The 24690-nt window shown below is 47.6% G+C and overlaps 1 protein-coding gene across 1 annotated transcript in view; it reads left to right on the plus strand.

Moving 5' to 3' along the window:
• The first annotated feature begins 9349 nt into the window (after positions 1-9349).
• LRRC4B (leucine rich repeat containing 4B) overlaps positions 9350-24690 on the plus strand; it is a 161023-nt gene continuing 145682 nt past the window's right edge. Inside the window, exon 1 of the mRNA XM_063137999.1 lies at positions 9350-9721. The gene's annotated coding sequence lies outside the window, so the exon portion shown is untranslated. The remainder of the gene's footprint in view (positions 9722-24690) is intronic.

A 24690-nucleotide genomic window follows, 5' to 3' on the forward strand; every position in this document is an offset into this window, starting at 1 on the left:
ACCTTCCCTTATACACGCCCAGATGACATTTACGAGATTCTGCTCATCATTTCAAGATGAATAGTAGGGTTGTGCTCTGCTCCGTTTCGGGTTGTAGAATGGGGGGGGGAATCTTTTAAATTTCCCCCCAAAATCAGGGGATGATCCGATGTCCTTCAAAATTGGCATGAATAAGGATGTATTTATAAGCTATCATGGTGGCCAGTTAGATGTGTGCAGCTTACAAAATAATGGAGATACATGCATTTCTGTAAATGGGGGGTGGGAATCTTTTAACAATACACCAAAAATCAGGGGATGATACGATTTCCTTCGAAGTGGCCATGCCTAAGGATCTATTTAGAAGCTCCCCTGCTGCCCATTTTCTTGATTCTAACTTGAACACTAAAAAAGTTATAGGCATTTTACATTTTCAATTCAAATCTATGGGGGGAAAACGCGGAGCTCTGGATCCGGAGGCGGATCATCCCAAAGCGGAGTGGACCCAATCCGAAAGTTGCAATCCAGAGCAGATGGGTGTGTGTGTCCGTGCACAGCCTTAATGAATAGAATGCTGTCATGAGGAACCTCGAAGGTAGGCCTTCTCTGTAGCTGCACCCACCCTCTGGAAAACCCTCCAACATGCGGTTCAGGAGGTGGAAAAGATAAGATCTTTCAAACGCCTCCTGAAAACACATCTCTTTAGACAAGCCTTCCCTGGATTGTAACTTTTCCTGGTCTCATGTGACATTTTTAATTTTAATTTTTTTTAAAAAAAGTTTTAAATTCTGACTTGGTATATTGTGGTTTTAACTGTTTTATTTGTGAACTGCCCAGAGAGCCTTGGCTGTTGGGCATGATAAATACATAATAAATAATAATAAATTATAAATGTGCATTGTCGTCCTGTGTTTTTCTTTATTTTACATATTATTCTATGAAGAAATTTGCATAAAATTCCTGAGAGTAAAAAATGGTCCACAAGTCCTCAGAACCCATGCAACTCAGGAAAAAATGGTCCCCTGCAGAATTGGCAGGTCAGATTCATAAAAAATAATAATCAAACTCATTCGATTCCAATGTGGATTTCTCCGACAACCCTACTCATGCCTCCCATGGAAGACTGACTCACTCTTTGGGAATGGTTCAGATGCATACAGAAAACTGGGCTTGGCCAACTGCCTGTCTTCGTGGATTTACAGTGGTTATTTGGGGTTAAAATGGAAGAGCTGTGCAGATGTCCAGTGAATACCTAAAGGTGGGGGATTGGTTCCCAACCTCTTTCATCAAAAACCTGAAGAAAGACTGCACATGTACAACCATATGTGGAAAGGCTCTATGTGCATGAATGGGGGGACAGGGCAGGACAGGAACCTGTCTTTTGCAGGATTTCCAGACTGAGAGCCTATGTACATGCAACTTGTACAGGCAGAGATTCTATTCAGGCCATTCAGGTGAACACACAAAGGCCAGGAGCCAGAGGTGAAGAGCCTCAGGCCTGCGGGCCACATGCAGCCCTCTGAGATTTCCCAGAAGGCCATGCTCTCTTTGTCTTGGCCCCACCCCCTTTTCCTGACCACCAATTATTTGTTGGTTTCCTAGCTTTTGCGCAGTTTCCCCCCTTTTCTAAAATGTTGGAATGCCTGTCCTAAGGCTTATTTACTGGCAGTAAGAAATATAGGCTGCAATATGCTGGTCTTTTGGCTCTGCCACTTTTACCTTTAATCTTGACCACTGATGCTATGACCCCCACCCCCACCCCCATGAGGTCCTCCAAAATGGAATATCACCCTCGGGCTGAAAGAAGTTCAACACCCCTGTACTAAACCGGACAAGAATGCCCACCGGAAAGTATGGGAACTATCTGAAACCCCATATATTTTATTTATTTAATTTATTTATTTCACTTATATCCCACCTTTTTTCCTCTAAGGAACCCAAGGTGGTGTACATAATCCTCCTCCTCTTCATTTTATCCTCACAACAACAATTCTGTGAGGTAGGTTGGGCTGAGAGTCTGTGACTGGCCCAAAGTCACCCAGTGGGTTTCCATTGCCAAGTGGGGACTAGAACTCGGCTCTCCGGACTCCCAGTCCAACACTTTAGCCACTACACCACACTGGCAATGATGAAAGCTATGGGTTGCAGTGGATAGTACTGGGCTCCCCTGGAATTCAGTGCAGGCTACAAATAATGTGAGGAATGGATCCTCGAAGGGAGTGGACTGGGTCACCACATTAATGAGACTGGCAGAGAGAAATGATGGGACATAGCACTTGAGAGACTGGAATGGCTGGCCTGGGGTTGGAGTGACAGTCAGAGCACAGAGCTCGAGATGATGGTCTGGCCTGTGATTTGGAGACTGCTGAACTCGCACAGCGTCTGACTCGTCCTGTGGATTTAAGGGGGCTGAAACCAGGAAGAGAAAAGTACCCCCCCCAATACACCTGAAAAAGGTTTCATTGCAAGGGTTTGCTGGAAGTCATGTGCATCATCTGCCTATCACTCGAGGAGAGTCCCCGACTACATTTGCAGGATGTCAACATGAACTCTCTTTGCCTGACATAAGCAGCTGCCTTATCAGATCATTGGTCCATCTAGGGATGTACGAATTTGCTTAAATCAATTCTATTTATGTTTTGAGGAATCTAAGGTGTCCTTCATTCTGTTGTCTGCTCATTGACAGAACCTTTTTTTTAAAAAAAAAAAAAACACACAGAATGTTGTTCTACTTGTGGTAATGTGCACTGGTGCAAATGCACTAATGTGCATTAGTTAAAAACATAATAAGAGCCACGCTGTATCAGACCAAGGTACACAGTGGCCAACCAGGTCTCTACAGGAAACCCACCAGCAGGACTTGAGTGCTACAGCACCCTCCCACCCATGTTCCCCAGCAAGTGGTGTATATAGGCTTACTGCCTCTGATACTGGAGGTACCATATAGTCAACAGGACCAGTAGCCATAGATAGACTTCTCCTACATGAATTTATCTACCTCCCTTTTAAAGCCATCCAAATTGGTGGCCTTTACTAGGGCTTGCGGTAGAGAATTTCATACTTTAACTACGTGCTGTGTGAAGAAGCCTTGCCTTTGATCTCTCCTGAATCTCCCACCAATCAATTTAATGGGATGACCCCGGATTCTAGTATTATGAGAGAGCGAAGAAAAGGTCTCCCTATCCACATTCCCTACACAATGCATAGTTTTGTACACCTATGTCTCCCGTTGCTTGTCCTTTTCCCCACCAAGATAAACAATCCCAGCTGTTGTAACCTTCCCTCAAAGGGGACGTTGCTCCGGCCCTTTGATCATTTTAGTTGCCCATTTCTGCACTTTTTCCAGCTCTACAATAGCCATTTTTATGTGCGGTGACTAGAACTGTACATAACATTCTAAGTGTAGTTGCAGTATAGGTTTGTATAAGGGCAGTATGGCATTGGCAGTTTTATCCTCAGTTCCTTTCCTAATTATGCCTAACATGGTTTGCCTTTTTTTTTTTTACAGCAGCTGCACACTGGGTAGACATTTTCATGGAGCTGTCCACCACAACCCCAAGATCTCTTTTCTAAAGTCAGTCACTCCTAGCTCAAATCCCATCAGGTTATACCTGAATTTGGGTTATTTATTTATTTATTACATTTATATCCTGCCTTTTTCCTCCAAGGAACCCAAGCCGGTGTACATAGTCCTCCTCCTCCTCTTCATGTTATCCTCAAAATAACAACCCTGTGAGGTAGGTTGGGCTGAGAGTATGTGACTGGCCCAAAGTCACCCAGTGGGTTTCCATGGCTGAGTGGAGGCTAGAACCTGGATCTCCTGAATCCTAGTGCAACACCTTAGCCTTGCCACTACACCACACTGGCCCCAATGTGCATTTTACCCTTGCTTACATTGAACCACATTTTACCATGTACATGTCCATTCTTCCATACTGGAGAGATCCTTTTGCAACTCCTCACAATTGCTTTTTGTTTTAACTACCCGAAATGATTTGGTGTCATCGGCAAACTTGGCTGCTTCACTCCAAATTAGGGCCAATGTGCATTAGTGATAATTTACACAAATGCCACCGGTCCGTAGGTTTGTGGAATCCCTGTGACTCGGAAAAAGCCATCCCCCTGTGAAATCCACAGGTCGATTTCATAGAAATCCAAAGTCATTTCAATCCGCTGCGGATTTTCCTGACATCCCTAGGTCCATCTAGCTCAATATTGTCCACCAGTAGCAGCTTCCATGTTTTTGGACTGGATCTTTCCAAACCCCACATGGTAATGCCGCCGGTTAAACCTTTCCCAACACCCATTGTTGCATCTTTCAGCACCTCATAGCAGGGAACTTGGTATCTCTTCTGATGACCCATAACTTTATATGCTCCTCCAAAAATGCAACAGAGTCCCTCAAACGAATAATATTTTTCACTACTTAAGAGATGTACAATTCTTGCAAATTATGGATACATGGGAAAATGTGTGTAATACTTTTATCAGGTCATTCTGAAGATCACAAAAAAATGTGCAAGCTTTTGCAATCCCCAGATCTCTTCGTCAGGCAAGATTTTACATAAAGCAGTGTGTGTGTGTATAGGAGGCAAACGGCGAAAGGGCTGGATGTTGGCATCAGGGTGTCTGCATAGTCAGAGACTCAAGATGCTATGAAGGAGGAGGATTTGCAGGCATTCAAATTGGACTCTGCCAGATGATGTGATGTTTTCTGGTTGGTTTCAGTGCCCTTAGGACCACTGGGGACAAGAAAGCAGCAAGCTATGGTTGATCTTCCATTTTTGAAAATATACAATCCATCTGCTTACCCAAAACTCCACCGTGAGTGAACCAGACACATTCCTTGGCTGAAGGAAAACAGAAGCAGAGATCAACTAAGCAGTCTTTATATTAACAAAGCTGGAGAGAGAAAAATAGATGCACAGAAAATAAGAAAGGGGGAAAAAGCCAGTAGAAGTCAAATTGGGTACTTTTACCTAGTAGTTGGAGGTGATGAACCCTAAGAAAATAGAGTCCCTGTCTCAGGTGACATGAAATCCTACTCCTCCAGTGACGGGCCTTGCTATTGAATGGCTAAATTGGGTATTCTGTAAGTCATACTAAAAACAAGGGCAGATGTGCTAGCCATAAGAAAAATGCCCAAACCCAGAGAATGTAATGGCATTATTAGGCCAGCTCAAAAATCACAACAAAAATGTGCATGCAGGTGCAAGTGGAACTTCCTAGTGGAAATGAAATGTTGGGAGGCCTGAAATATTTCATTGGCAATCAGCACCAGAGAGCCTCGGATTGTTTGGGCTTCTGACCCATTTCTGCCCAGCCTTAGCACAGGGTGCTAATTTATGCCATGCGTAAGCAACAGCAGTTGCTGCTCACACCTCGCTCTGCGTGGGTTCCAGTTTTTACAGCTGGTGTGTGGAGGTGGTTATATTGAGAACAGCCAGGGGAGGGTTGACCCCAAAAAACCAACGCTTGGTGTGGTGGACACAGTGCGCAGAGTTCAGGGGTCAAGGAATCAAATTGGATGCTGGAATCAGACAGCATATTAATTCACTAAGATAGATGTTTTTAGGACAGAGAAGGTAATTTAATGTAGCTCAATTCTTTGATTATTGAGCTTTCTATATCAAGATGGTGTACTAAGATTGAAATATTATGACCACATCATTTAAAAGGCTAGATTAAAAAGATGTGACTTCATACCCTTTCTAAAAGCCAAGAAAGCAGGGGATGATTGTAGCTCTTGGAGAAGTGCATTACACAGTTTGAAGCAATGCAGGAGAAAGTCCTTTCCCACATGCCTGGCAAATGTGCCTCTGCGGTAGGTGGTGCCCTTAAGAAGGCCTCTCCTGCAGATCTTAATAACTGGACAGCTTCATAATTACCCCTTGGCAGGGGCTTCAGGGCTGGAACCAGTGTAGTGTAGTGTAGTGTAGTGTAGTGTTTAGAGTGCTGGACTGGGACTCAGAAGACCTGAGTTCTAGTCCACTCTCTGACATAAAACTCACAAGATGGCTTTGGGCCAGTTCTTGGCTCTCAGTTTATCCTACCTAACAGGGTCGTTGTGAGGATAAAGTGGAAAGGAAGATGAAACGGAGAGGAAGATTATTGTGCACGCTGCCTTCGAATAAAAGGTGGGATACAAATGGAACAAATAAATACAAATAAATAAAAACCAGGAATCTTGTCTCCTGAAGCTAAAATGTAGCTGTTTTCTGAGACCATGTATGCTTAGAATTCTCTGGGCCCAGAAGGTGTGAAAAAAGTCCCTATGATTGAACCCCCCCCCCCAAAAAAAACGCTGTAAGTTCCCATCATGGATCTCAGGCCTTCTCCACCCTGGTGCCATTTGGATGTTTACAGCTAGAACTCCCATTATTCCCAGCTGGGAATGATGGGAGCTGTAGTCCCACTGCTCTGGATTGTGATGGCCCTAAAGATGGCAACTTGGTACCCTCCAGATGATTTGTACTGCAACTCCCATAATCCCCGGGCATTGGTCATGCTGGCTGGGGCTTATGGGAGCTGTTTGTCCAACATATCTGGAGGCCACCAGGTTGGAGAAAGCCCTGGGACCATGGTCTTTGATTGGAGGGTTGGGATGCACAGGGAGGTCATACCTAAGGTGGCTCACAGCAGTGATGCCACCGCCACCATTTAAAAACCGATTTTGTAAGAGTAAAAAGATTGAAAGCAAAGCAAAGCAAATCAGACAGAGTGACCAAGTGCAAAGGAGGACAGAGTTCCTTTACTGTTAATAGTTGTGAAGAAAAGGGAGAATTCAGCAGGTGCAATGTCTCATCATTTCCCGACAAGCTGCATGTGCCAGAATACTTCTTTTGCACAGAATACCTCTTTTGCACAGCTATTAAGGTACATGGGATCCCTCTCCTCCTGACTCTTAAAAACAAGGAGGAAAGCGAAGCAGATACAGCATTCTCTTAGCAGCTAAGAGAACAGTGAAAGCACTACATAAATGTCAGATACTATTAGCATCATCCCAGAATTAAAAGTGGGGCCAGTTCTGTGGATTGAGGTTAAGGGTGTGGCTCCCAAAGAGCCGAGTTCTCTTAGGGAAGGGCTGTAGCTCAGTGGTAGAGCCCCTGCCTGGCATGCGGAAGGTCCCTGGTTCAATCCCCAGTATCTCCAGGTAGGGCTGGGAAACAATCCTGCCTGAAACCTCTTGGAGAGTTGCTGCCAGGCAGTGAAGGCCAGCCTCCGCTCACCTAGTGCCTTCCAGATGTGCTGGCCAGCGTGGCCAAAGGATGGGGATAATGGGAGTTGTCATCCAACACATCTGGAGGGACCCAGGTTGGGGAAGGCTGGTGTATACCACTGTGAGCTAGATCGGCCAGTGGTCTGACTCATTATAGAGCAGTTTCTTCTGTTCCTAGGACTGCTGATCCCGCTGAACCCCTCGAGGCCACAGGGGTCCTGAGGGCTCATCTCAGGGGCACGTTAACAGCTGCTGCGGTGAAGGCAGGACTCTCTTAGAGCTCCAAAGAGCTGATTATTTGCCATGGGGCAACAGGAGTGATGTCTCCCTGACCACTGCTGTGTCATTACCATGGATTCAGCCTCAGAGACATGATATCTGTAAAAAGAACCGAGTCCTGCGGCAGCTTAACGCCTATGGGTTGGATCCAGTTTTTTAGCTGGATCACCGGTGCTGAAGGAAGTGGAGTTTCCTGCCCCCTCCTTCCCACCACAGCCCCATCCATCCCCCTGAAGAGTCAGGGGCATCCCCCAAAATCAGGTGAAGGGGTGTTCCACAAACAGAGCCCTGCCTTTCATGGAAGGCAGATCCTGACCCGGAAACCATCCTGATTCATGGCTACTCAGAAGTACGTCCCACTCACTCCCAGGGAAGTGGGTAGAGAATTGCAGCCCTTGGCAGAGTTATTGTGGCATGAGCTTGGCCAACTTTGTTGGATGAACAAAGTTGTTTAACTTTTGATTTCTTGGTTATTTTTCAGGGAGCTCTTAACAACAAAGAAAACAAAGGCATGGGTTAATATTACAATTATATTGCAGAAACGAGATTCAACGGTTTTGTAGCTAGATGAGTTCCCATTTCATCCTCTTCATTTTCTGATGAACCAGGCTTCTTCCTCTTATCCCAGAATCTCCGTCTCCCCAGAGCCTTGTTCCAGACATTACTTTTTGGAAACCTTAATCATTCTCCAAGCAGACACCCTCAAGTTGTGTTGGACTACAACTCACCATCGCCACTAGGGATGCTGGCTGGGAATGATGGGAGTTGTGATCCAACACATCCGGAGGGCCCAAGTCAAGGAAGGCTGTTCTAGCTTCATGGAGGAAAGGGAAACTGTTAAGCTTTGTTTTCCTCATTCCAAATCGCAGCCACATCTAGTCCCAGGGAAGTCCAAAGAGGGGTGTGTGTGAAATTGACTAGAATACATGGAATGCGACGGAGACCGCTTCTGACCTAGTCAATTTCACTCCTAAAGCAAATTACCCTGGAGCAGCATTAAAAAAATCTGAGCTGAGATTATGATGATGATGAATATTAATAATAACAATAATAATGCCAACCCTATCTACGCAATGATGAAAACCCTACAGAAGATTCGGGCTTCTTCGCATATCTGATCATTCTATTATTTCCCCCAATGCTTCTTTTCATCGGAGGTTCTGTGGTCACACAGCCTGACATCCTGATCCCCAGAAGAGAGCGAGAGAGACTTGTAATCTCCATAATAGGACGGCGGGAGAAAGCGAGCTAGGCGAAGAGGGCCTGAAGCGGACGGGCCGAGCCAAACCACAAGCTACCGGGCAGCCAATTCGCTTTCCTCCCCGTAATGACCGCCAGTCAATCGGCCGGCGCGCATGGTGGCGATTTGCGGGGATTCTCTCTCTCTCTCTCCCCCTTCCCTCCGTCCCCGCCGCTCCTCGCCCCCCTCCCAATAACGCGACCAGCAGATTCCTCCATTTGGGTCAAACCAATCAGGGACGAAGCAACCTGCTTCCTCTAGGTAGAGGGGGACCCATTTCCGGGACCCCCCTCTCCCCCTCCCGCCCACGCGCCGACACACTCCTGCCCACACCACGCCTCGTCCTCCCAGCTGCCCTCCCTCCGCGGCTGCACTCTTCCTCGCCGCGCGCCTTGCCCACCCGCTCCCCTACTTGCGCTCTCTGGCGCTCTCTTGGTCCATCGCTCTCGCTTCTTTGCTCAGCCGCGCGCGCGCTCCCCCCACCCCGCTTTACCCTCCTTCTCTCCCCCTCCTCACTCGCTCTCCCCTCCCCCTCCCTCTCCCCGCTCCCTCCCACCCCCACCCGCCACTATTAGTATTCCACTCCCGTCCGTGTTGCTCGCAGGAGCGCTTTTGCTGCAGCGCTCTCGACGTCGTGGGTTGGTTGGTTGGCTGGCTGGCTGGTCGGGTCGCCTTCTTCCTTGGCAGCCGGGTCGGGTCGGAGCCAGGACGAGCGGTTCTAGGTCTTCGCTTGCTTAGCTGCTGCTGCTGCTTCATCACCATCGTCTTCCTCATCTTCTTGTTCTTCGCCCACTTCCCAAGGCCCCACAGAGGCTCTGATCGGGATCTGTATGGAGCCCCAACGTTAAAGGGGGACCAGGGAGCCCGCAGCCTCCCCCCACCTCTTTGCCCCCCAACTGGGCACGCGGAGGAGGAGGAGGAGGAGGAGGAGAGCAGCCAGCTGCGCCATCGTCGCCAGGAAAAGGGGGGCAGGGGATGCGACGACCACGACGACCCCCACTTTGGTGAGTGTGGGGACAAAGGGGTGCTGGAGAGCCCCCACTTACTTTTAAAGGTGTGTGTGTGTGTGTGTGTGTGTGTGTGTGTGTGTATGAATCCAGCCCGAGGAAAAGGGCGCAGAAATGATCTATAGGAGGATGAATACCCTGTGATGGATGGAGGATTGGGATGGGGGTGGGGGTTGAAGAGGTTAGACTGGGACAGTGATTCGTGCGGGGGGGGGGCAGAGGGGGACTGATAGGAGTCGAGAAATGGGAGGGGTGATGGGTGGACGTTGCTATGGAAATGGCACCATCAACCCCCCCTCTCGCTGGGTGAAAGATGCTGCCCTGCCACCTCCTCCCCCCACCCAATGGGCCTGGTATCCCGCCCCCCTCCTTCTGACCTTCCTCCCCCTGTATAAAGCTCTGCAGGTTCAACTGGTCTTCGTTTAATCTAACACCCGCTACCGCCAGAACAGATCTCTCCCACCAGCATCCATTTACTATGTCCTCTGAGGAGCGCCCCCCCCATCTAAAATGCTCGCCCCCCCTTCATTGCCTGCTCCCATAGCAACACACTGTGCTTCTCCATCCAGCCGCTGCTTATTACTCAGGTCCGATGCCACACCCCCACAATGGGAGGAGGAGGAGGGGCTGCTCTATGGGCACCCCAAGTCCCCCCCCCCCGGGCTCCGAGAAAATGCGTCTCTCCAACGCACCCCGGGGTTTCTTCCCTCGCGCCGCCACCGCCCCGCTTCATTTTGAGGCCCCCCAGCCCTCTCTCGGCCTCCGACTCCCTCTCCGTTGCCCATGGACCCGATTCTACCCCTCCATCCTCCTCTCTCCCATCAAAACCTCTCTTGGCCGCCAGAAACTCACAGTGGATCAGGCAGCCGCTGCCGCCTGCCTCCGGTTTCCCCGTTCCTTCCCGCAAGGATTAAATCCATCAGGAAGCCCTCCGAGCCCACCAAGGAATGCCCTTCCTCCTAAGAAGTCGCCACCTCCTTAACGAAGCTCTCCCGCCTTCTCAGCTGACGCGGCCTTCTCCACTCCCATCATGAGGTCTAGCTGCTTGTGTCTCTCCCCAACCTGGCTGCAGATACCCCAAAGACGGCCTACTCAGTTCCCCAAGGGGGCTAAGCGTCCCCTCTCCTCAACACAGCCTGGCTTCTCGCCACTGTCTGATCTGCCGACCCTGAGACGCCCCCTCCTCTCCCCTTTCATTCGTCGTGATACTTACGGCCTGCCCCATCTTCTCTCTCATAATTAACGCACGGGCCCTTTGGCTTCCCCCTCCCGGCTCCCACAAGGCTCTCCCCACTGGCTCCCAGTACCCTCCCACTCTCCCCCCTATTTGTACTCATCTCACTGAAGGGGGCTCCTAAGCCCCTCTCCGTTTGGCCCTAGGGAACCTTTTCCAACCCCCCCCCCCCCATGATTTGGGACATATTGGCCCATAAGCCATATCTATTTTATTGTCCGATGCTGCTTTGGAAGGGCTCCTGCCCTGAAAGGCGGACAAGAAATATTTATTAATATTATTATTAATAATAGTAATGTCCCATTTAGCCCGTGGCCCCATGGATTTCCCTCGTTTCTTTTAACCTCATCCCAGTCACTCACCTTGAGTCCAACTTGGCTTTCTGCTCCCCCATCCCATTAGCAATCACCACAATTCCTCTTCTACTCCAGTACCCCACAAGCAGAACCAGGTTGTGTTCTGCTTTCACACTCTTACCAATTCACCCTTTATGCAGTTAGGTAATTTTAGATCCTGGATTTAATGGTCTTATTATGCCCCCCGAAGTGCACAACTAACATTTTTCTCCCCCCACTTCCATGCTTTTACAACTGCTTCTGCAGTTCTGCTACGTTAGAACATGGGTCAAATATATATATATATATCTCCTGAGCATGTGCAGTTATGCATTTAAAGCTCACTTAAATCTTCGCACCATCATGACTTCAGGCATAAAATGGAGTTTGCCTCTGCTGCCCCAATGCCTTCAACATCTCCCATGCTTTGGCAGTGGAGGCTGGTGGCTTTGATGTCAGTGGGGCAATGAATCTGCTATGGGGTTCAGTCAGAACCAGTCAGGACTCTAAAGGAGCAGCTGTCCAAGGTGTGAAGCACAGCTCCCTTTCAGCCAAGCACCTTGGGTAGCTCCTTTGGATTTCTAACTGGTTCTGACTGAAACCCGGAGTGGATTCATCACCCCACTGATATTGGAGCCACCAGCCTCCTCCGTTCTCTGAGTAGTCATGGGGGTGGCTGGCTTGCAGGGGCCCTACACTTTAGTCCGAAAGTCCACCCCTAACTAAATCTCTAACTGCCCCACTGCCTTCACTTCTAACCATTTAATCTTTCTCACACGTGGTGCATTATGCGCGACAAAAGCACCCCTCAGTGATGCTTAATTCCCTGAAACAGCAGATAAGGAAGACAACCTGTGTCTGGACTGTACCACTTCAGACTGCAATTAGGGTCTCAGCCGACTGAACGGTCCTCTGTACGTAAACAAAAAAAGAAAAAAGAAAAAAAAGGAGGGGGGAGTTTCTCTGTATGTAAAACCAGATGTCATGGAGAAAGCTGGGCTAAAACTGTGCTTTCTCCCTGACATACTATTTTTCCATATGCAGGGAACTTAAAAACATCCTATGGGGAGGGGAGCATTTTATGATGGGGGCCCACACCTGCCACCTGAAGTGGTACGGTCAAGACACAGGCTTACCTCCTCGTTGGGTGTTTGTAAGAAGACGGCGTGCCGAGATGTCACTGCACAAGCTGCATGCTATCATGGTTACTTTCTAGACTGATTGAAGGTGGGCTGCTGGTGTGATGGCATTTCAGGGGGACTGGAGACATTGGATTGACACATTTCTGCCAGAAAACTGGCAGGGGGGGGAATGAGGGGGGCATGTCTGCAGAAATGGTTACAGGGTTTTTGAGGTATCTGGAAACTCTTGGACTGGGAAGGCTCATGGGTGGGGGTGTGTGATTTAGAGGCATTTCTGGGGCTGTTCTGGCTTGGGAGCAGTTATTGGGGCTGTGGATTTGTGGGGTTCCTTTGAGGGAATATCAGCACCTTCTTAAAACTCTGAGACAGGCCCTGTGGGCAAAGCACTAATTCAAGGCCTTGCTTCCCTTGCTTCCTTTTCTCTGTTACTCTGCTCTGCTTGCCAGTGTTGACCCCCTCATTCGCGAGGCCTGGGGCAATTGCTTCCATTCCCACCCCCAAAGGAATGGCCTGGGATCTGGGCCTGGGGTGTTGATTGACATGTGCTGGTGCGAAGCCACAAACACAGAGGAGATGCCACGTTAGAGCAACAGGGGAACAGCCTGATCTCAGGATGCGCCATGCTGCCAACTTGCTAAGCTAAGCACGTCCAGGACCGGCCAAGACCTGGATGGGGGACCGCATGGGAACCCCACCTCCGCCACTTTGGCTTCCATGATGGAAAGAAAGGCAGGCCGACAGATGCACGAAATAAATGGAACATGAGATCGTGAGGGCCGAGAAGAGGAAATGAGGGTCCAGGTCCTGCAGGTGTATGTGGGAGTGAAGGGGTGGGAATGCATTCCCAGAATGGAGCTAGAAATGCTGTTGGGGGTGTGTGTTTTGCAAGGGCAGGATGGGGTGAGAAATGTTCTATGTGGGTGGGTTGGCTGAAAGAGGGGGAACACAAAGAATGGGGTCACTTGGGGAAGAAGGGAAGAAGATTTGGGCTAGTAATGAATCAGGCAATTGCTGTCTCTAGTCATCTACTGTCTGGTCTGACTGGCATAAGGGCTAGAGTCTTTCTCTTGCTCCCTGGGATTTATTTGTTTTTCTTTTGGGTGGTGGTGGAAAGGGGTTGCGACTGGACTAAGCAACACACCTTTTCCTAGGGTGGCCATATGGAAAGGAGGGCAGGGCTCCTGTATCTTTAACAGTTGTATAGGAAAGGGAATGTCAGCAGGTGTCATTGTTATGCATGCTGCAGCACCTGGTGAAAGTCCCTCTCCATCACAACAGTTAAAGCTGCAGGAGCCCTCCACTCTTGTATCTGGTCAGGAGGGCAGGGCATCTGCAGCTTTAACCATTGTGATGGAGAGGGAATTTCACCAGGTGCTGCATGCATACAAAGGACACCTGCTGAAATTCCCTTTTCAATACAACTGTTAAAAATACAGGATCCCTGCCCTCCTTTTCATTGGGTCACCCTACCTTTCCCCCTCCCCTAGCAGAATATGAGTGACAAAGAGCCCCGAGACAAGTAGAACAGATGTGTTCTTGAGTGTTTGTATATTGCGGTGGTGGGTTATGATGATTGAGTACCAAGGGGCCACGTTGAGGGCGAAGGCAGTGGCGCATGGGCATTCAGGTGGCACATGCATTAACTGCAGGGAGCTCTACTGCTGAAATTGGGCGGGGGGGGGGGGAGTCCAAGGCAGATAATTTTGGGTCATTCATTGTTAAGAAGAGAATGTTAGAGACATCCATTTGGGGACGTGGCATGAAGATTTGGGAAGTAATTTGTAGTGAAAACAGCTGTCGTTAACTGTCAATTTGTACAAGGGTCTTAGGCCTCTATATGTAAATTGGGCTACATCTCTTAGCTTGAGTGTTAATATAAAAAATAATTCACACACACACACACACACACACACACACATTGTATGTGGCTACAGCTGCCTGAAAAGGTGGCCGTGAGGATGTGCTAGAAACAGTTACCATGGCAATGGCAACCAGAGGAATGGGGATGAAAAGAAAGGACTAAGTAGGCCTCTTTTAGTTTCTATTCTAACCCATATGTGTGCTGCTTTTGCCACCCAATTTCCCAACATCTTGTCCCAAATATACCACATAGTTAACAGTTACCTGATTTAGGCAGATAAGGAGGGGTATCTGGATTTCTTGCTCTGTGTGCATGTACGTGTGTAGGAAACTGTCTCTGTGTATGTGTGAACAGGATGGATGTGGAAGAACTTATCTTGTATTGGGTGCAGAAACAGAGACCAGGTTTGAACAAGCAAAACAAACCACTGTAGCATAAATAAATAGACAGAGGGCCTTGCTAGACCTACCTGATAATCCAGTGGGGAGTAGGGGCGACGCCGCGCTACAGCTAGCGTGGGCCGTCGCCCTTTTCTACACGTAACACGCGACGGGGTAAGGGAAAGCCTCGTCGCGTCCTCCAATTTTTTTTGGACTTAAAGGGCCATGTGCGCAGGAGCGCACCAATGGAAAAGTAAGTCTGTTTTTTTTTTAAAAAATAAAGGGTTCCCTGCTCCCCCTGCCCCTGATTTCCCCCCACAATGTCTGATGCCCCCCTGCCCACTCGCTCGCCCATCCTCCCCCTGTTCGCCATATCCGCCCCCCTCGCTCGCCCATCCCTGCTCACCATGTCCGCCCCCTGCCTGCTTGCCCATCCCCGCTCGCCATGCCCACCCAATCACCCGCCTGCCATGTCCGATGCCCCCTCCGTGCCCCCCCGTCCGTGATCTCCCCACCCTGGCTCCGCTCTTCCCCCCCATCTCTCCTGCCGGGTCTGCTCTTTGCCCCGGCCCCCATCTCCCCCCCCTGTGATTCCCCCCCCCGGCCCGATGGGCACAGTGCTCCAATGGAGTGCTGTGCCCAGTGCGTGGCTTCTCCCGGCTACTCGTGAGTAAGCGAGCAGCTGGGAAAAGCCATGGAAGTAGCTAGACAAAAGCCGGGCCATAAGCGGATCTGGTTATCCCGGGTCAAGGGAGGAATTAGCCCGGCCTGACCCCGGGATCCCCTGTCCATCATCTGGATGCACAGCAGGGAGCCCGGACCTCACATCGGGATAACTCCTCGTCTAGCAATGGCCAGAGTGACTTGTTTTAATCCCCCACTGCATATAGGGTGCCATTTCCTAATTAACCACCTGAATCCAGGCAACATGGCTTGTTTGAGGGAGAAACAACCCTCAAATAATGCATGGCCTGCTGCATGGTTATTTGAGGGCTGTTTCTCCCTCAACCCTCAAACAAGCCAACCTAATCCAGTGCAGTGTAGTGGTTAAAGTGTTGAATTGGGACTCAAGAGATCCAGGTTCTATTTCCCATCTGGCCATAGAAGCTCACTGGGTGACTTTGGGCCAGTCACTGACTTTTAGCCTAACCTACCTCACAAGACTGCTGTGAGGATAAAGTGGAGAGGAGGCGCACGTAAGCCGCCTTGGGTTCCTTGCAAGAAGAAAACAGGTGGGAGATAAATGAAAATAAATGAAAATAAAAAACAAGTCATACCACCTGGTTTCATTATTATTTATTTATTTATTTATATAGCACCATCAATATACATGGTGCTGTACAGAGTAAAACAGTAAATAGCAAAACCCTGCCGCATAGGCTTACATTCTAATAAAATCATAATAAAACAATAAGGAGGGGAAGAGAATGCACCAAACAGGCACAGGGTAGGGTAAAACTAGCAGTATAAAGTCAGAGCAAAATCAAGTTTTAAAAGCTTTAAGAAAAAGAAAAGTTTTTAGCTGAGCTTTAAAAGCTGCGATTGAACTTGTAGTTCTCAAATGTTCTGGAAGAGCGTTCCAGGCGTAAGGGGCAGCAGAAGAAAATGGACGAAGCCGAGCAAGGGAAGTAGAGACCCTTGGGCAGGTGAGAGACATGGCATTAGAGGAGCGAAGAGCACGAGCGGGGCAATAGTGTGAGATGAGAGAGGAGAGATAGGAAGGAGCTAGACCGTGAAAAGCTTTGTAGGTCAACAGGAGAAGTTTATATTGGATTCTGAAGTGAATTGGAAGCCAGATGGCACAAGCTGTGCCTTGGTGGGTAATTAGGGAAATGGCACCCAGCATGCTGGAGGATTAAAACAAGCCACCATTGCTTATTTAAGCCATGGTGGCATGTTTGGCAGTGCTTGTTTGATAGGTGGTGTGGCATCCATCAAGGATGGAGTGAGGTGGAGTGGCAGCCATGTAGGAGCATCAGAAGCTGCCTTTAAACCTAGTCAGAATATTTGCCCATTTACCCCAGTGTTGACTGCTCTGACTGGCAGCAAAGCAACAGAGCCCAGGGCAGAAACTCCAATCACATGCTACCAGATCCTTCTTGTAAATCTGAGATTTAAATCTGTCGGTCCAGGTGCTGCTGACTGTTGATGGGCAACAAGTCCCCATGGAACTCTCTCTTCTTATTTCCTATCTTTAAACTGGATTTGGACTGGAACAACCCATCCAATAGAGCATGGCTTCAAAGAGCAAAATCAAGTTTTAAAAGCTTTAGGAAAAAGAAAAGTTTTTAGCTGAGCTTTAATAGCTGCGATTGAACTTGTAGTTCTCAAATGTTCTGGAAGAGCGTTCCAGGCATAAGGGGCAGCAGAAGAAAATGGACGAAGCCGAGCAAGGGAAGTAGAGACCCTTGGGCAGGTGAGAGACATTTTACTCTGTACAGCACCATGTACATTAATGGTGCTATATAAATAAATAATAATAATAATAATAATAATAATAATAATAATGAGAGGACTGTCCTCTGCCAGCTCTCCAAAATAGAGGACTGTCCTCTGCAATGTAGGACATCTGGCCATGCTATGTCCTACATTCAAAGCCTATGCTCTACAATGGGCTATGGGTCCTTCACCAAGACGTCAGGTCTGGCAGTACTACAGCCTTCCCCACCCTGGGGTTCTCCAGATGCGGCAGACTACAACCCCATCATCCTCACTTCCTTGCTCGGGATGATGTGTGCTGGAGTCTGACACATCTGGAGGGAGCCAGGTTGTAGAAGGCCATTGTAGTAGATAGCAAGTGTGTGGAATTCTAGGGGTGTTGTCTAGTCACCACCCCCTATATCACGAGTCACCTAAGCAGTTGAAGCTGCCCTCAGGCATGGTTCTCTTCCCAGATGTATGTCTCATTGGGACAGAGAAGGGAGCCACTATATCCTTGAGATCAATTCAGATTGAAATGACTGGATCATTACCAGGCACCCAAAGAATGGAACCTCCAGGGGGCTAAATATGTGGCATCTTTTGTTTTCCTTGGTCTGGGCAGAGCAGGGGCTCCTGGGAATTTTGAAACATTTCTTTCCAGGTCTGATTATAATTACACTCCTTCTTCTGGTTCAACTCCCTCCTCCAAGGGAGGTTCGGAGGGTGGCAAGAAGGAAAAGTCCCTTTCCAGTGGTGGCCCCCAAACTGAGGAACACTCTCCCTAGTGAGGTTCATCAACATGGTTGTGTTTCTGCTGCAAGGTTAAGAGTTTCTTCTACTGCAAGGCATTTCTAAGCACATTCTAAACTTTTTAACTGCTCCTGGGCTTTTGTTGTTGATTGTGAAAAAAATGTTTTCTGTTTCTGTATGCAAACAGTTTTGTGTGATGTTATCATAATATTTCTAGGGGTTTAATTTTTGTAAACCATCCAGAGAGCTTTGGCTATTGGGTGGTATAGAAAAGTAATAGATGAAATAAACTGGTCCTTTTTACAGCAAAATTGTCAGGTAAGTAATTATAAATGGGCATTTATAATCAATTATAAATTATTATTCTCCCTGGGAGCATGGGCAGGGCAAAGTTGTGAACCAACTTTCCTTCAAGTTTACCATGCCACTCCCACTTCGATCTGCCAAGAGCAGAGGAGAGGAATTTCGGAGTGTCCCAGATCTCCTGCCTTTCTTACGTGTGTGTGTGTGTGTGTCATCATTTTGTAGCATTGGCTTTTGGGATGTGTATGTGTGTGTGTGCGCGTGCATGTATTTATTTTTATTTATGTGCCAGTTACTGCACACGATCATTGAATTCATTGGTTTGTTCTTTGGAATGCATTAAACCAAAAGCAATCAGTTGACTACTGAGGGAGTCTCTCCAAATGGACATCCAGAAATTAGTTGCCCTTCTGAACGGCCAAGGAAATGCACCCTGCACAATTGCCTTTAGGGGACACCAGGAGCCCCATGACCTGTAACGGGGTGAACCACTGAACCTCCTTGTCAAGAAATCCAATTTCCTTCTGTGGCCACAGCTAGACCTAAGGTTTATCCTGGGATCATCCAGGGTTCGCCCCTGCCTGAGCACTGGATCCCCTATGTGTCACCTAGATGAACAGGTTTGTCCCCTGGACGATCCAGGGATAAACCTTAGGTCTAGCTATGGCCTGTGTTTCAGCAGCCTGTAAAGTTCCATTCCATAAGGCTGAAACTGTACGTACCCATTAGGCCACCTGGATGTGTTATCTCCTGCTTCCCCTGGCCTTGAGGCCAGAGCAGAAAAACCCTCACAAATTGGGCTGAATGAGTTCTGCAGAGAATTCACGAGAACCTTCTGCCCCCTAGAAAGCCTGGGCAGATCATTTCTGCCGGCTGGCTTGTGACTGGCTAATAGGGATCACTTCAGATTTGCTAAAGGCTTTTGGGCATAGAACCAAGGGGAGAAAAGATGACGTTGTCTTCACTGGCTTTTGTTTTGCTTGGTCCAATGTTTGCTTGGGAGGGTTTGCTTTCTGAAGTCCTGTTCCATTGCAGACCTGTACCACTGGTACGCATGGACCGGTTGAGTCAGTTTTGTTGTTTTGCCTTGTGTGAGTATTGTTCCCAAACATGGCTCTGTCCCAGGGCCGGTGCCAGACTATTTTGCGCCCTAGGCAAGGTGAGCTACTTTCACCCCCACCCCGCCCAAAAAAATGCCAACTTTGATTTTTAAGAACATATGTTTCCTGGAAAAAATAAGAAGCACAAAACTTGAAACTGCTAAATTTATTTTAAAGTGCAAGAAATACATCGTGCCATTTATAGCAAACAAATTGGAAAGGAACATCTATGGGTCTAAAATGCATTATTTAATAGGAATATTACCTCCAAATAATCCCCCCCAACTCACACGCACGTACACACACACACTCAGCATCACTCACTCCAAAGAAACACACGCATAAACACATGCATTCACTCAAAGACCCCATTCACCCATACATTCTCTCTCTCTCTCTCTCTCTCTCTCTTCCGGGCGCATTCCGGAAGTACAAACGTGGAGCCGCCCCACCCCTACCCCAGCATCCTTGGCTTCGCTTCGGCTGGGCAGGCGCAGGGCGCCATCTCGCCCGCCCAGGCCCAGCTGAATCCTCGGGCCGGGCCAGCTCACAGCCAACATGCGTGAGTGCTGCGCTGTGCCCGGCGCCCCTCTTAGCTTGGCGCCCTAGGTGGCCGCCTGAGTGGCCTCTATGGTAGCACCGGCCCTGCTCTGTCCTTTTGTGTGCTATTCCCTTTCCCCTTTTTGTAAATAAACTTATCACCTATCGTAATTGAAAGTGTCTTCTGCTTTATTCCAAATGGCCTTGGTATTACGCCCAGAGCTGCTTTCCTCTTGCTAATTGCCGCTGTTTCAAGTTTCAGGCCTAGGGCTTTGAAATGGAGGGTGCCGGCTTGGGCCCTTGTTTCGTAACTCCCTCTCACTCTTGAGTATGGCTTGTTTCATAAGCCCCGCTCATAAACCCCACTTACCCCCCCCTCTCAATTCCCCACTCACTAGGATGACCATATGAAAAGGAGGACAGGGCTCCTGTATCTTTAACAGTAATGTAGAAAAAGGAATTTCAGCAGGTGTCAATTAAAGAAGGTGAAATTCCCTCTTCATCACAACAGTTAAAGCTACACTAGCTATAGTAGAGTGGCCAGATACAAAAGAGGGCAGGGCTTCTGCAGCTTTAACTGTTGTGATGAAGAGGGAATTTCACCCTCTTCAATTGACACCTGCTGAAATTCCCTTTTCTATATTACTGTTAAAGATACAGGAGCCCTGTCCTCCTTTTCATATGGTCACCCTACCACTCACCCATGATGAAGCTCACAGGGTGACTCTGGGACCATCACCACCTCTCAGCCTAGCCCTATGTCATATAAGGTTGTTGTGAAGTTAAAACGGGAATGGAGGGAGGGGGGTAGAGCTATGTAAGACATCCTGAGCTCCTAGGTGTAAAAGGAGGGGGGAGAGGGGTGAACTTCGAAGAAGGGGAGTGTAGGGGTGATGGCTCCCCAGGGTGAGAATTAATTGTAGTCCTTTGGCCCTTAAGCTACAAAGGGGGCAGAATGCCATGAGTTGACTACAGTCGGTGAAGTTAGAGGCTGGGATCTGGGGATTTCATTAAGCCCCCCTACCTTCTTACAGTCTCAGTATTTACACACTTACTTGTGTTAGGTTAACAGAAAACAATAAAAATATTTAGAAAATGAAATTTCCGTTAATTTTAAAACATAGTTTTAACCAACGGACTATCTGTCTGTCTGTCTGTCTGTCTATATCCACACACCATTAAATAGATGATCACGGGATCCAAAACCCCGCAGATGTTTTTGTTGTCTGTTTGCTTGGCTCGCCTCTTGGCTTGGCTCTTCGGTGTTGAATAATGACCTGCGAGGAGCCACAATTTGACGTAATGCGTTGGGTTACATTCCTGAATTGGCAGTCTGTCCACTTTGATGAAGAGTGGGCAAGCCAATTGTTTAAAGGCAAGGGAAGAACTTTATATTCTTCAGGGGTACCTTCCTCCTGGGTTAAAATTCCTATCGTGAATGGCAGTAGGTAAACTAGAGGATAAGTGTGGAGATGGTCATATCAGCATGAGTTATGGATCTGATTTGCACATAATAGTAACAACCCATGGTTTATTGAATCCATGGGTTGTCATGATGTGTCAACACATTCGTTTTTTGTTGTTGGATTGTGAACTCTGTGTTGTTTAACCATGGGTTGTCATTACATATGAACCCAGGACTGTGGGTTGTTCGTGGGTTGTTTTGCCCGCTACAGATGTGGCATGCAAAAGTGGTAAAAAACAACAACACTCAGGTTGTCTACATGCCAGCACTACAGTGCTGAAAAGGTGATACAGGGAGGGAGTGAGCAAACATGGATGGAAACAAACAACCCAGAAATTGAGAAAACAAACCACAGATCATTCAGTTGTCTGCCAGACAAATTCTGGGTAGAACAACAAATGATGGGTTAGCAGTATATGTGAAAACTGATAGTTTAGCTGAGAGCCTCCATGAACTTGAACTCAAACCCTAGCTTGGGCATGTCATAGTCTGGCTTCAATCAAATCTTGACCTCAGTTGCCTTTTTGTAACATGGGTTCCCCAGCTGTCTGGGGCAGAATGGAAAACAGCTGAGTTTTGTACTGGGTGACAATGTCATTTGCAGGAAGTCCTATAGGGAGCAGAAAGGTAGGGCAGAGATGGGTGTAAGCGTGGGAATGGCAGGAAGGATTGGGACATGTTGTACGCATCACTGGTAGGCAGGTCACAGAGGACAGTCCTCTATTTGAAGGGTTGCTATTTGAAAGCCTTTCCAGCCCAGTTCCACCACAAGAACTGTTACCCATCAGTAGTTAGTTCCTGAACAGAAAATGGAACATGTAGGCACACTGATCACATGGCTACAATCTTCCACACTATAGCGAGATGAGATGTACTGTATTCCTATGTAAATTATAATCACTATTTCTAAATTTGCATCTGGGAAGACATGATAGCACTCTTCAAATACTTAAAAGGTTGTCACACAGAGGAGGGCCAGGATCTTTTCTCAATCATCTCAGAGTGCAGGACATGTAATAACGGGCTCAAGTTACAGGAAGCCAGATTCCGGCTGGACATCAGGAAAAACTTCCTGACTGTTAGAGCAGTACGACAATGGAACCAGTTACCTAGGGAGGTTGTGGGCTCTCCCACACTAGAGGTATTCAAGAGGCAGCTGGACAGCCATCTGTCAGGTAGGCTTTAGGGTGGATTCCTGCATTGAGCAGGGGGTTGGACTTGATGACCTTATAGACCCCTTCCAACTCTACTATTCTATGATTCTATGTACCGATTGGTGTGTGTGTGTGTGTGTGTGTGAGAGAGAGAGAGAGAGAGAGAGAGAGAGAGACCCTTTTTTGGTGTTTCATAAATGGCCATCCAAGGTGCATATGAAAAAGATAGATTCTTAGAATTAAAGTCCAAACCAACTGAGTATTTGGAGAATGTTGGCGTTTGTATCACTCGAACAGCCTAATCCCCAAAACATCCATAATTGGGAGTGTTGCGAAAACTATTTGAATTAGAGAGCATCAATTTGTATTCTTGCAAGCAAATTTAAGTTAAGAAAATATCTCTTCTCCCCACAAAAGAAGTGTTCTGGCTCTAGAGGAGAAGGGTAGGGGTGAGCTAGATGTCTGCATATGGTGAATCTGAGAGTTAAATGGGAGGGGGAGCTAGATGACAAAAAGAGGAAGCAGATGTATAGGCATGTGGGGTGGTGGGTGGAGGAGAAAAGCTGAAGGAAGCTGGATGTGGCAATAAGGTGGACAGGGTCGGCCCTACCTTTAGGCAGGGTGAGCTGCTTGCCTCAGGCAGCAGATACTGAGAAGTGGCAGCAAGGTGTGTGCCACATGACCTATAGGGTGTCCCCTAAGTTAGCCTGCTGTCTTCAGGTGTACAGAAGGAGCTTGTCACATTGGCAGTACTGAAGGAAGATTCAACGGCCAGTCCAGTGGGCACATGGAATGGAGAGGGGCACCGTCTTGTCCTTCGCCTCAGGCAGCAAAATGTCTTGGGCTGGCCCTGAATGTGAGAATAATGTAAATATGTGACTGATGGAGAATTAGAGTAGTAAAGCTGGAGAGGAGGGTTAGTTTATGATGGGAAAAGGTAGAATATGGAGGGGGTGGACAAAAAAGTCCCCTCAAACTGTTTTTGAGATGTGCGCTCTGGTTCATAAATGCCTTTGAATAAGACTGATCCTAGGCAGGCATGTTTACTCAAAAGTAAATCCCAGTGAGTTTGGTGGGCTTTACTCTAGGGTTGGCAGAGAAAATGAGTTTGAATTTCTATGCCTCTGACCCATGGATTCAGCAGTGGAATGCCTTTTTCGAATCACACAGATTCTGCAGACTTGTGGACCATTCTTTTTTACTTCCCAAAATTTTACGTGAATTTAGTCATAGAAAAATATGTAAAATAAAAAAATAAAAAAATGCTGGTCAAAAATGTGCATTTCCCCCACAAACTAAAACCTGGAAAGGGGCATTAGGGGCGTTGCACATTTTTTGGCAGGAGGATTTGCAACTTTTCATTGGTGCAAATTTGTGCAAAATTTGCTCCCAAGTAACTGAGCACGGGACCCCGGTCTGAGAATACATCCAGACCAAGCTTTCCTAGTGCTGCCATTCCAAAGGCATTGTGTAGCTATTTCGTCTTTTCCTCCTTAATGTTTTTTTTTTTTCTGGTAAGAAAAAATGGTGGAAGAAGTAACGGGAAAACACGGGAGGGCTACAAATTCAAGATGGCAATATTTGGACAACCCCGCCCCCAGTAAAATTCTGTAGAATTGCATGGTAAAAGCCTTGTCTGGAAGCACACTCAGTCATTTGGGGCACATTGGCAGAAATGGAGAAAAGGAATCAACTCTCTTTCTCCATTTACAAAGGCTTCTATACCTAGATGACCCTCTTCTGCCCCCTTAATTTACTATTTATAAATCTGGGATTATGCAGACTGAATGGCAGACAGGAGAATGGCAGGTTTGGAGGTATGGGGCAGAGAAAGGTGGAATGGAGAGCAGGGATGAGCATTACAGGACCTATACATGTTCTAGGGCACACTTTCCCCAACCTGGTGCCTTCGAGATGTGTTGGACTTCAACTCCCATCAGCCCCAGCCAGGATGACCTCAAGTCAGGAATGCTGAGGATGGTAATCCAAAACATCTGGACGGCACCAGGTTTTCGAAGGCTGTCCTATGGCCATCCAACAATGCATTCATTAACACCTTGGCACTTTGCCCATCAGTGTTTGGGTCATTAGGTTCCAGGGGGCATGTTTCTGTGTGGTAGAAACATTGAGTGAGCCATTTTGCTGCTGATCAAGATTTTTATTATGTTGTTGCTTTATTTTTACACTTAACTCTTGTTTTGATTATATATTCACTTTGATACCTCTGTAGTGTGCGCTATCTATATTTGAGCAATAAATAAATTCTTTAAAAATAAATAAA

The sequence above is a fragment of the Elgaria multicarinata genome, chromosome 11 (genome assembly GCF_023053635.1).
Source record: "Elgaria multicarinata webbii isolate HBS135686 ecotype San Diego chromosome 11, rElgMul1.1.pri, whole genome shotgun sequence".
Classification (NCBI taxonomy): Eukaryota; Metazoa; Chordata; class Lepidosauria; order Squamata; family Anguidae; genus Elgaria; species Elgaria multicarinata.